The sequence below is a fragment of the Arachis hypogaea genome, chromosome 16, assembly GCF_003086295.3.
Source record: "Arachis hypogaea cultivar Tifrunner chromosome 16, arahy.Tifrunner.gnm2.J5K5, whole genome shotgun sequence".
Classification (NCBI taxonomy): Eukaryota; Viridiplantae; Streptophyta; class Magnoliopsida; order Fabales; family Fabaceae; genus Arachis; species Arachis hypogaea.
The window spans coordinates 10,024,056-10,036,667 of record NC_092051.1 but is presented as its reverse complement, the minus strand read 5'-3'; positions in this window follow the sequence as shown (position 1 = coordinate 10,036,667).

Genomic DNA, 12,612 nt, shown 5'->3' with positions numbered 1-12,612 from the left:
CCAGTTGAAAATAGGCATACATGAGATCATTTTTGCATGTAATTTTTGAATTTTCTCATATAAATTTGATCTATATGGTTGAGTATTTTAGTATGGCGATCATTGTAGTTTCGTTGCGACACTAATGTGATAAAAGCTGTGGTAATTTCATAACTAATATATGAGACAGACCAGATTATTAAAGTAATAAGGAAAATAACATTCAGATGTGTGCATAAAATTTATAAGATTTGATTATCTCAGGAAAATATATATGTATAGTCCAAGTAGAAGATTGTTAGGAAATTATTATCTACTTAATATACTAAAACTGGGTTTTCTCCCAACTAATGAAGGTGACGTGTCGATCTCTCATGACTCCATTTTCCCTCCAAAATGAACTTTCCTATTCTCTATTCTAAATTATTTTATAAAAAATATATTTATTATAATTATATTATAATTAATATTTAATGAATAATACATAATTATACTAATTTATGAACATATCTTTATTTTTAGAAAGTACTATTTTCATGTAATTAAAGCACTCTTCTCTCTTCTAAATTTATTTTTAGAAAAATATCTTTATTATAATTATATTACAATTAGCATTTAATAAATAATGCATGATTATACTAATTTAGAAAAATATCTTTATTTTTAAAAAGTGCTATTCTCGTGTAATGAAAGCACTATTCTCTCTTCTAAAATTATTTTTAGAAAAATATCTTTATTATAATTATATTACATTAGCATTTAACGAATAATGCATAATTATACCAATTTAGAAAAATATCTTTATTATAATTATATAAAATAATCTACTTAATATTCTAAAATTGGATTTTTCCCAACTAATAAAAGTAAGGTGTCAATTTCTCATGAATTTATTTTCTTTTCAAAATAAAGGCACTATTCTCTCTTCTAAATTTATTTTAAAAATATCTTTATTAGAATTATATTACAATTCGCATTTAATGAATAATGCATAATTATACTGATTTAAAAAATATCTTAATTATAATTATATAAAAAGTTAAACATAAATTTATAATTCTAATTGCTATAAATATGATACTAACTTCATAGTGGTAAATTGATATTGCAATAATTAATTTTTATAATTATTTTTGTACTACTAAAGGCTACATATAGTGTTTCTTTGTGGTTAGTGAGTCTAAATCTAAGAATCAAAGCATTTTTTTTCTAATCTGTTATTCTTTTTTGATTGGGTAATTGTTTCTAAGGAGCTTTGTAAGTCAAGTTCAAGTCATATCCCATCTACGTTTGTCCAAAAATATTTGAAGTGGAGCATATAATGAGATCTAATTTTCTCAATTTAAGTTCAATTTTGAAAAATTCATGCCAACCTTGAAGATGCAATTCAAAGATTGGTACTATATTTAAATTTTTTTCTCTTAAGCTTTTTGTATTAAAAATAATTTTATAACATATTGTATTTTTTGAAAAACTACCGGTCTTTTGGTGCATTAATGCAATGCCATTGAAGAGAATAAAAGTCAATTTAATTTGACAATTTTAACAAAAAGATAGTCTAAATTTGTACCGATTCTAAGTATTCAATCTTATGATGTTATTTCGGTTGGTTGTTACGAGAATGACTCTAATCTATACGTATCTAAGGATTAGAATAGAATAGATTAAATATTATTTAAATAATTTAATTCTAATATTGGTAGTTGATTAAATTAGTTTTAGAGAAATTTAAATTGTTGTTTCCATTTATATATTATGACTATTCTTTATGGATATGTTATTTTTTAAATTTTTAATATGATTTTTTTAAGTTTGTTTTCTTTTTTGATATATGTATCACCTTTTTTTTGTATTTCAGATTAGTAATGCAATTATTAAGAGAAATGTAATTCATCAATAAATTAGAATGATTAAAAGTTTAATTAAGATTAACTAACATCTGTTTTGGACACAAGATTGATTAATTAAAATTAAGGCACGAAAAAGAAAAAAGAGTCACAATACGTGATTTTGCTTTCTTGCTAATATATAAAAATACGTGAAAGAAAAAATTAAAATATCACCATTTAAAAAAAATTGTTAATCATACATATGAAAATGGATTGAGGAATATGCATGGATATAAAAAATAAAAAATTATTACTTGATTGTAGAATAAAAAATAATCATATATATATATAAATAATCATAACAAAAAAATAATTAGCATGTGACTTAAATTTTTATATGTATAATTAATATATATATATATATATATATAAACAAATATTTAGAATTATTTAACAAAATTAATATATATGTATAGATAAATAAAGAAATTATTATAATTTATAAAAAGTACACATACGATGACATTAATAATAAAAAATAAAAAAATTATTGAATGATTGTAGACTCAAAAAAATTTAATTATGATAAAAAAATTAATTAATATATACGATTTAAATATATTTACATACAATATATATATATATATATATACTACATAAAGAAGTATTTAGAATTATTTAAAATAATAAATATATTATAAAAATAAAAAAATTATTAACTAAACAATTGATATATATATACATATAAATAAATATGGAAATTAGTATGATTTATGAATATTATTACGCATACGATGGTATTAATTGTAGGCTAAAAAAATTATTTATAATCAAAAAATCAAAAAATAATTAATATATGTGACTTGATATATGTGTACTTAAATAAGGAAAGATTTAAAATTATTTAAACAAAATAAATAAATATATCCTACGAATAAAAAAATCATTGACTAATCGATTAATATATACTGGTAGTATAAATAAAAAAGAAATAGTATGTTTTCAATTTTGGGAATAAAACGTAAATAATTATAATATAATAATTTGTTTAATTATTAATATTTATAATTGTTATTTTAAATCATAAATTTAGAGAAAAAAAAGTAGATTAACAAAAACGATTAATAATTATATTAGAGTTGATACACATAACACTAGATTAAGAAAAAATAAACGCAATTACTACAATTTAAATTAATTTTAATAAAATAATTTAAAATTATAATTTCAAACTTATCATGTACATAGTATGAATTATTGAACAATTTATTATCATATACATGGCACAGATTATTAAACAATTTCTCATATTTTTTTTCAAAATAAAAATACTATTTTTACTTATAATTATTATTCTTTATCAACTCTTTCATTTAAACACTAATATTATTTATTAATTTTTTTATTTTTATTCCTCACATTTATTAAAATTTCTTTTTCAATAATTTAGGTATTAATTATTGTTATTTAATTAACTTATTTTAGGTATTTACTTATTAAAATTTTAAGTATTAATTATATATCAATTACGGTATTAAGACTTTGAACATAATTTCAATTTAATTTTGGACAATATCAAAAATAAATATATATATATATATATATATATATGATATTTTAGGTATTAATTATTATTATCTATTAACTTATTTTAGGTTTTTAATTATTAAAATATTAGATATTAATTATATTCTATTTACCATGTTAAGTCTTTAGACATAATCCCAATTTAATTTTAGACAATGTAAGAAGCAAATATATATATATAATATTAAATTAGAAGAGTAGATTTTAATTTTACATAAAATAATATAATAGATATAGAGTATGAATAAATTTACTTGACAAATATAATTATTCATAGTATGATATTTTATTACGATAACATATCTTTGTGCATTGACTCCCTATATAGCAATAAATATATATATAGTTTGTTATTTTTCCATTACATGACATATTTATTATTATATTTCAAATTTAGAGTAATATATTTATTATTATTCATAGTATGATATTTTATTACGATAACATATCTTTGTGCATTGACTCCCTATATAGCAATATATATATATGAGGAGTGCTACACATACAAGTCTTTTTGACTTACAAGTCTTATAAGTTACTAGGCCTTTTAATGCGTTATTCAACGTTTCTATTTTCAAGGCGCTACCAGAACGGTTCTTCTTCTTCTTCCTCTTCCTTTTCGTCTTCTTCTCCTCTTTCTCTTCGTCTTCTTCTTCTTCTTCTTCTTCTTCTTCTTCTTCCTCTTCCTCTTCCTCTTCCTCTTCCTCTTCTTCTTCTTCTTCGTTTTTTTTTTTCAATTTTCATGGTTTCTGAAATCAAGCTTTGAAATCGTTTTGAAGAAGAAGAAACAGCAGAAGATGAGGAGAAAGAGAAAGAGTTCTGAATTATGCAACGAATTTTGGGTGTATTTTTCGTAATCCTTTGGGTGTATTTTTGTAATCCTTTTGAAGATAATGAAACTTCAGAAATATACCCAAACGATTACAGAAGTACACCCAAAATGATTACAGAAATACACCCAAAGGATTACAGAAATACACCCAAACAGTTACAGGAATTCACCCAAACGATTATAGAAATATACCCAAACGATTACAGAAAATACATCCAAAGAATTTAAAGAAATACACCCAAAATTCGTTGAAGTACATCTTATGCATAATTCAGAACTCTTTCTCCTCCTTATCTTCTGATGCTTCTTCTTCTTCAAAAACGATTTCACCATGAAAAATCGAAAAAAAAAAGAGAAAACAGAGAGAAAAGAACGTAAATGAAGAAGAAGAGGAAGACGAGGAAGAAGAACATGCAGAAATGAAAGAAAAGAAGAAGAACGTGCAACAAGAAGAAGAAGAAGGAGAAAGAGAAGGCAAGAAACGAAAGAAAAGAAGAAGGAGAAGACGAAGAGGAAGAAGAATGGTTCGAAGCGCGTTTTGAGCGTTTGTTTTAATTGAACTTGTAAAGTTTACAAGCTTTAATCGCTTGTATGCGAAGAATTACTCATATATATATATATATATATATAGTTTGTTATTTTTCCATTACATGATATATTTATTATTATATTTATTATTACATGACATAAAATGAAAAAAAAAAACATGGGAACATTCTAAACATGACTACCACTAATCTTTTTTTCTTTAATTTTTAAATATATTATTTATTTTATTTATTTAGAGTAATAACTAAATTTATTATAACTATAGTAAAATTATCTTTAAACTATTAGTATATATAATAAGCAGTAAATTTTCTTTCATGTTTATTATTTAAAAAATTTATAATTTTTACATAGTCTTTATTCTATTTTTTCCCATACCTAATGATTATTGACTACGATCCTATTAATAGTATCACTTATAGTATATTATACGAAGAGAAGGTATGAAAAATAAAGACAAGAATTATAAGGCTATAAAAAATTCCATTCAAGTTTGACAAGAATAAGACGGTTTACATAGAAATAGTTCTAATAGATGATAAGATTCATTGATTCATTTACTAGATTTTTTCAAGTAATGCTAAGTTCAATTTATAAATAGAGTTTAATTTTGATGCACTGACAGTGTAAAGCGTTTTACATAGTCGTGCAATCACATCCGTTCTTTTGGATGACCATTCACGCGGTCAATGTGAAATGTATTTATTTTTATTGATGTATCATTACGTAATTGAATACACGTGTAAAACTACTTTACACTGTCAGTGCATCAAAATTAAATTCTGATAAATATTTGTAGTTCATATTTTAAGTTAATTTTATAAGTACACCATTTCACAAGTCAAAGACAATTCTTTTTAATAGCTTTGTAAATGCTAATAGTTTTTATATTTAATTTATTTTGCAATACGATAAAATTCATTGTTCAATCATGTCAAAGACAATTCTTTTTAATAGCTTTGTAAATGCTAATAGCTTTTATATTTAATTTGTTTTGCAATACGATAAAATTCAATGTTCAATCAAGAATTATTTGACAAAAATATTTGAGAATGAATTGGTAGAAAGGAAAGTCTACGTCTTCTCAAATTTTGAGATCGAGAAATCAAGCGAAATATATCTTCTGATTGTACACACGTGCAAAATATCTTTTAAGATGGAGTCAGGTATAGTACATTTGGTCGATGATCGTAAAATTCTGGATAATCATTTTAATTTGCTTGCTCATGCTGATATATTGAAACAAACAAATGAACGATTCTACTTATTTGATACGTAATTAATTTATATTAATCCACACAAAATTATTTTCCTTTTGATTTTAAGTTTTGCCAAAAAATTGTATAATAGCATCATTTTATCGATAACAAAAATTTTAACAGTTTATTTATGAAAATATTTGAAATTGTATTGTGACTTTTTTTAAAGGTATATCCTTTTATTAATATACTATTGTTAGTTTTATCGTTTAATATAAAATAAATCAGTAGATTCTTTTTATTTTATACACGTTTAAAGTTATAATTTCTTATATTATTCACTCATTTGTCCTTAATTTGGTACTTTTAATTCATTTTTTTGTTCAATTAGATGTTATTAGATTCTTGATTAGAAAATAAAAACGCATATCATGGTCAAAAATAGAGAGAAGTGACCAGTACATTATGATTGATCTTCATGATTTGCAGTATGTAAAATTTTAATATGAATATTTCTTTAGGTTATAATTATGTGTTGTGATGCAAATTTTTTTTCTTTATATATTACTACTTACTCCCTTAATTCTCGCTTTCATTCAAAAATGAGAAAAAAATAAGATATACACTATGAGATCAATTTACAATCCAATTACTTGATCATCTATGTGATCACCAAGCAACCAAATACATAATTTATTCTCTAATTTATAAAATTTAACAAAGGCATTGGTAAACATATTGGTTTCGCATTTATTTATATATTTTATTTATTTATGTTATATTTGTAATTATATTATATCTATTTTTATCAATATATTTTTTTTAAAAATATCGTTAGTGTTAGCACATTGTGTATTAAATAAATTAAATGATAAAAATACGTAACTATTTTCTTTTTCAGTCAAGATTAAGTAAAATACTGTAATTTAGACTTACAATATCAACATATTAATAGCAAAATGAAGAAAAAAATGTAATATTATATCAAAAAAAATTTTAAATTATAATTGTAATTTATGATTGAAATCATAATTTAAATATTTTAAATGGAATAATTTCATTTAGAGAATTCATAATTCAAACATAATTTTTATACACTTAATAGCTACATTCGAGTTAATACATTTAATACTATATTTAAAGAAACACGAATAATGCACATCATATTATTTATTTATTAATTAAATTATTACAATTCAAATTAATTTTAATAGAATAATTTAAAATTAAAATTTCAGTTTTATCACGTGCATGGTACGGGTTATTACACTTGTTTCTTAATATATTTATGGGCAATACATATATTAATTATAATCGCAAATAAAGTAATTTCACATTAAATGACTTATATAACGGTGATCTCATTTATTGTCATAAATATTGAATTAAATAAGTCATTATTATTTTTGATTTGGATAAATGAGATTATAACCAAAGATACTATTTTATTTGAGTTTTAGGGTTTAATGAGTGTCACACTCAAATATAAATAATGACTTCAGGATTTTGGTCTCTAACACATCAAACTCACCTCCGTAACTCTTTTTCCACAATGGAGTTGTGATTCAGCCCTACCAGAGATGTAGAAGTTTTGGTTGACGAAGATCAAAGAAACGCAAGAGTCAAGCTCTCTGATCTCAATCATGCTCTCAAATGAAGGGACGCTTCTGCGCTCTCAGTTATATTTCTTAATAATTTAACATGGATGATCTTGAGGTTGAAAAATCCTAAAATTTTCAGATAAAATAAAATTTTTATTCAATCAAATAATGATAAATAATTTTTATTAAATTATATTATATTAATGTGATCATTGGATGATAAAGAATGCTAGAAAAAATAAATAAATAATATTTTAAGAGTTTAAAAATATTAAATTGTCATTTCAATTTACTTTTTTTAATCAATGACAATAAATATATTGAATTAATTAAATTTTTACAAAAAATTATATACCTAAAATTATTTCATTTTTTCAAAAATATTTTGAATATACAATGGTTCCATGAGAGGTTGACTATTGAAAATTGAATATAATATTTTTAAATTTATATTTTCAATAAAAAAATGTACTTAATTCTATCTAAAATAATTCTATATTCACTATTACTTATCCATCTAAATAATTCTAACATTGATAGAATATTATTTTTAGATACAAAAAATTTAAAATATATTTATTCTATTTCAAAAATCAATATTCATATTTAACTTAGAATTTTAAAAAAATATGGCAAAAAATATTATATTTTTTAGTTAAAAAAGTAAAATATCCATAAATATATTTTTGTACTTTAGCTTTAGATTTTTTTTTTTTAAAAATTGACAAGTTAATGGGATCAAATCATATGTCTATAACATATATAAGAATGTATATTACACATAAATAAAATTGAAGTTGGGGTTCGAACCCCCTCATCAAGAAAAAACATAATACTCACAACCACCAAGTTGTTAAGTTTGTTATCAATATATATATATATATATATCTTTCAGTAAATAATTTACTTTAATTTAACTCATTCATTCTTAAATTAATTATATTTTTTATTTAACAATAATTATAAATTCACTTATTTTTTATAATTATATAATATCTATTAATATTATTTTTCAATAAATACTTGTATTATATAATAGTATAATAGATATAAACTAATTAATAAATTATTAAAATTTGAAAATAATAGTTATTTTAATATAAACACAAAATAAAAATATTTATGATAGAGTAAAATTAACAAAATACTTATTGTTCCTATTTCATCTTGTTTTAGAATAGCTATATATTTTTAAAATGTTAGTAAAAATATGTATTTTAAATTTTAATTTTAAATTTTTGACTATATTTTATTTTTTATTTACATAGGACCGGATCAATTGGTTCAACCAGTGACCCACCGGTTGAACCAATGACCTAGTGACCTAATGACCTAACCGGTTCGATCACCGGTTCGGTTCTGACAACTATACTCACAAGGAAGTATTTCTATCCTAATACCACTACCACTTCTAACCCAAACATTAGAACCCAACATTTCAACAGCTTCCCTGTCACTAAATTGCGAAGCATAACCCCTAACCCTAGCATCAACCCAGCCATAGAGGTCACCTTCACTGACACCAGCTTTTTCCTCTTCCATGCAACGAAATCAAGAAAATCAAATAAGAAAGAAAGAAGAAGCAGAAGCACAGATTAATACTCACCTTTTTTGCTCATTTTTTCATAAACAAAGAATTCTCAAATAACAAAAACCAAAGGTTGCAAGCACGTTTATTACAAATGACTAGAGTAGTTACATATGAAGCGTTACTTTTCAATCTCAGTCATCAAAGAGACCCACGATCAAAATCCCTTCAATCACACGGTCAAGGGCACCTTGAAATTCGCAGCGCAAATCAAATCAATCATTCATTAAAGTGCGAAGAACAAAGCAAAAATTAAATGCAGCAAACATTTCAAATCGATGCACAGAACTAAGTCGAGTTTGGGGGCTGCAGGACACGGACGCAACAACAAATCCATGGCCGAGGTATATGACACTACCAATAAAAAAGCTCGCCTTTGTCCTGTCCAAACCAAGGCAAGCTTGGGGCTATGATACGTAACCAATACTTCGGCCACCCACAAAGCCCAGAACGAAAACGATAAGGTCGGGCCCGCATACTTGAATATAAGAAACGTGTTCAACAAAATCTGATCACCTAAAATAGAACACAATAACCAACCTACAACTTCGAACTTATCCGCAACAAACAAGTGAAACAACACCTATAAAACCAAGTACATATCCTCGGCTAAGGATCAGGTTCTACTTTCAGTTTTATATTCGCTTGATATACTCACTAAAACTCCTTATTGACTTGAGCGTTGGAGTATCTTTTGCAAGTATTTCCACCACGGTGTTCAGTTCTGGCCAACGTATAGCTCTCCCTCTCTCACGGCACCCTGCTCGGAGTCGCTATAGCTCGGCCGCCCCAGTGCACGGACGAATCAATTACTATTCTATCATTTGTCTCTAAAATAATGATAATGTTCTCCTAAACACGTATTTCCTGAACAGCTATCACTAACAACCCTATTTAACATGTTTTGTGGTGAGCCGCAAGTTAGTTTATATTTTAACTTGTTATAATATTTAATTTTAGTTTAGGTTAGTTTATATTTTAACTTGTTATGATATTTAATTTAATTTAGTATATTTTTTATTTAGATAAATGATTCGATTTTATATTTATGAGTTTATGAGTAGATTTTTTTTCGATCTAAGTATAAAATCGAATAATGCTATACATTTAAATTTTTTTGTTTAATTCATAAAAAAAATTTAGATGTGTAATATTATTCTTTAAAATCTATACATACTAGTATATTACTTATGAAACTATTGTAGCATTTGTGACCAAGTCCTGACTTATTCCAATAGGCCTTATGAATTGTTGTCATTTAGTACTATTGTTTTTTGAGACGAACTCTTGGTCTCCTTAATGTTCAAGACTGATATGATATAATTCTTTTAGTATTCAAATCTTCAAATGTAATAAAATTACTATTCTATCATTTGTCTTTAAAATAACGATAATGCTCTCCTAAACACGTATTTCCTAAACAGGTATCACTAACAACCCTATTTAACATGTTTTGTGGTGAGCCTCAAGTTAGTTTATATTTTTACTTGTTATAATATTTAATTTTAGTTTATGTTAGTTTATATTTTTACTTGTTATGATATTTAATTTAATTTAGTATATTTTTTATTTAGATAAAGGATTCAATTTTATATTTATGAGTTTATGATTAAATTTTTTTCGATCTAGTATAAAATCGAATAATGCTACACATTTAATTTTTTTTGTTTAATTTAATTAGACTTTGTTCATAAAAAAATTTTAGATGTGTAACATTACTCTTTAAAATTTATACATACTAGTATACTACTTATGAAACTATTGTAGCATTTTTTTTTGGTGACTAAACAAGGAAAGAAACAAAGCAAAAACTATTCTAAATCCGAGCGGATGATTCGTTGGAGATCAACACTAGGCTCAGACCAAATAACATGATTAGAGTTACTCTTGGCACCATATTTAGCCATCCAATCCGCAGCTCTATTTGCTTCTCGGGACACCCATTCAACGTGAACAAGCCAAGGACGAGATAAAAGCTCCTGAATCTTGTGAACCAAATCTGTTACTTCAGATGGATACCCACTTGTAAGCTCATGCATGATGGGAAGAATGTCAAGGCAATCTGTTTCACATATAATATCCCTCAAACCGCAATCCCAAGCTAAAACCAGCCCCCTCCAAGCAGCAAATAATTCACATCTGATTATAGACCAAGGGGGAATGCTTCCAGAGCAGCCCGAGATCCAATCTCCCTTAGAATCTCTAATAATACACCCAAATCCCGCTAAATTTGAATCCATATACAAGCTTGCATCACAATTAACTTTAAAACTATTGCCTACCGGTGGTTCCCAACACAGGCAATTTCGGAGAGACCTAAAGGCATTGCTTCGATTCCTGTAAACCTGTAAGTCCTTGGCGGTAATTCTGGCCAAGGCAACAACCTTATGGTCTGTCCAAGGGTTGTCAGTGTTGAATATGTCATTGCACCTATGTCTCCATACCCACCAAAGCCCTGCACCAAAGGACGCCTCATTGTTAGCCAAGGCCTTCCGAAACCACTCTTCAAGAGCAGTACCAGCCGTCGAGTCCAGGATACTAGGATCCAACATATACCAGATTGCCTTTGATCGTTCACAGTCTCTAAGGCAATGCTCCATAGTCTCCTGCGCCTTGTTACATCTCTTACACATATCTGAAGAAGCTAAATGCCGCTTGAATCGAAAGGTCTCAGTTGGTAGAGCATCATGTAAGCTAAGCCACATAGTAAATTTGAACTTCTCTGGAATGTTTGTGTTCCACAACCAGTTCCAATTACTGTTGGCATTCCAATTTAATGTTTTCTTTAATAACCATCTGTAACCCTCCCTTGCACTATACTTTTTTGTTGCTGCAGGCCACCACTCCCACTGTGGCTCCAACTCAGTCAAACTAGGATATCTCAGACCATAAATAAACTGCTTAATCTCATGCGGAATAGGCGTGGTAAGACTATCAACCTCCCAAGACACCCCTTTCCACAAGTCAGCCACCATGAAATCTGATTCAGAAATATGTACATAAGGAACAAGGTTGCAAAGCTTACCAAAAGGAGTCCACTCATCATACCAAACTGATTTGTGGACATCTCCAATATTCCAATGAAGCCCTTCCTTGAGATGCTCATAGGCACTAACAATGTTCTTCCAGGTAGCCGATGAAGAATTTCTACTGTTTCCGTTCATACCAAATTGATTCCTGAGATATTTATACTTCAGAACCTGCACCCATAACTTCTCACTATTATTTAGACAATCCCATACCAACTTTCCCAGAAGCGCCATGTTAGCACAGGAAGTATCCCTAATACCCAATCCTCCTGCCTTTTTAGGAGTTATGGCGACCTCCCACCTGACCAGAGGCAGTCCTTTTCCAGTCGCTTGGCCTTTCCACAAGAATTGTCTCATCAAGGAATCAATTTTATTACATGCATACTTCGGGAGAAGAGAAATTTGCATTTCATAAACTG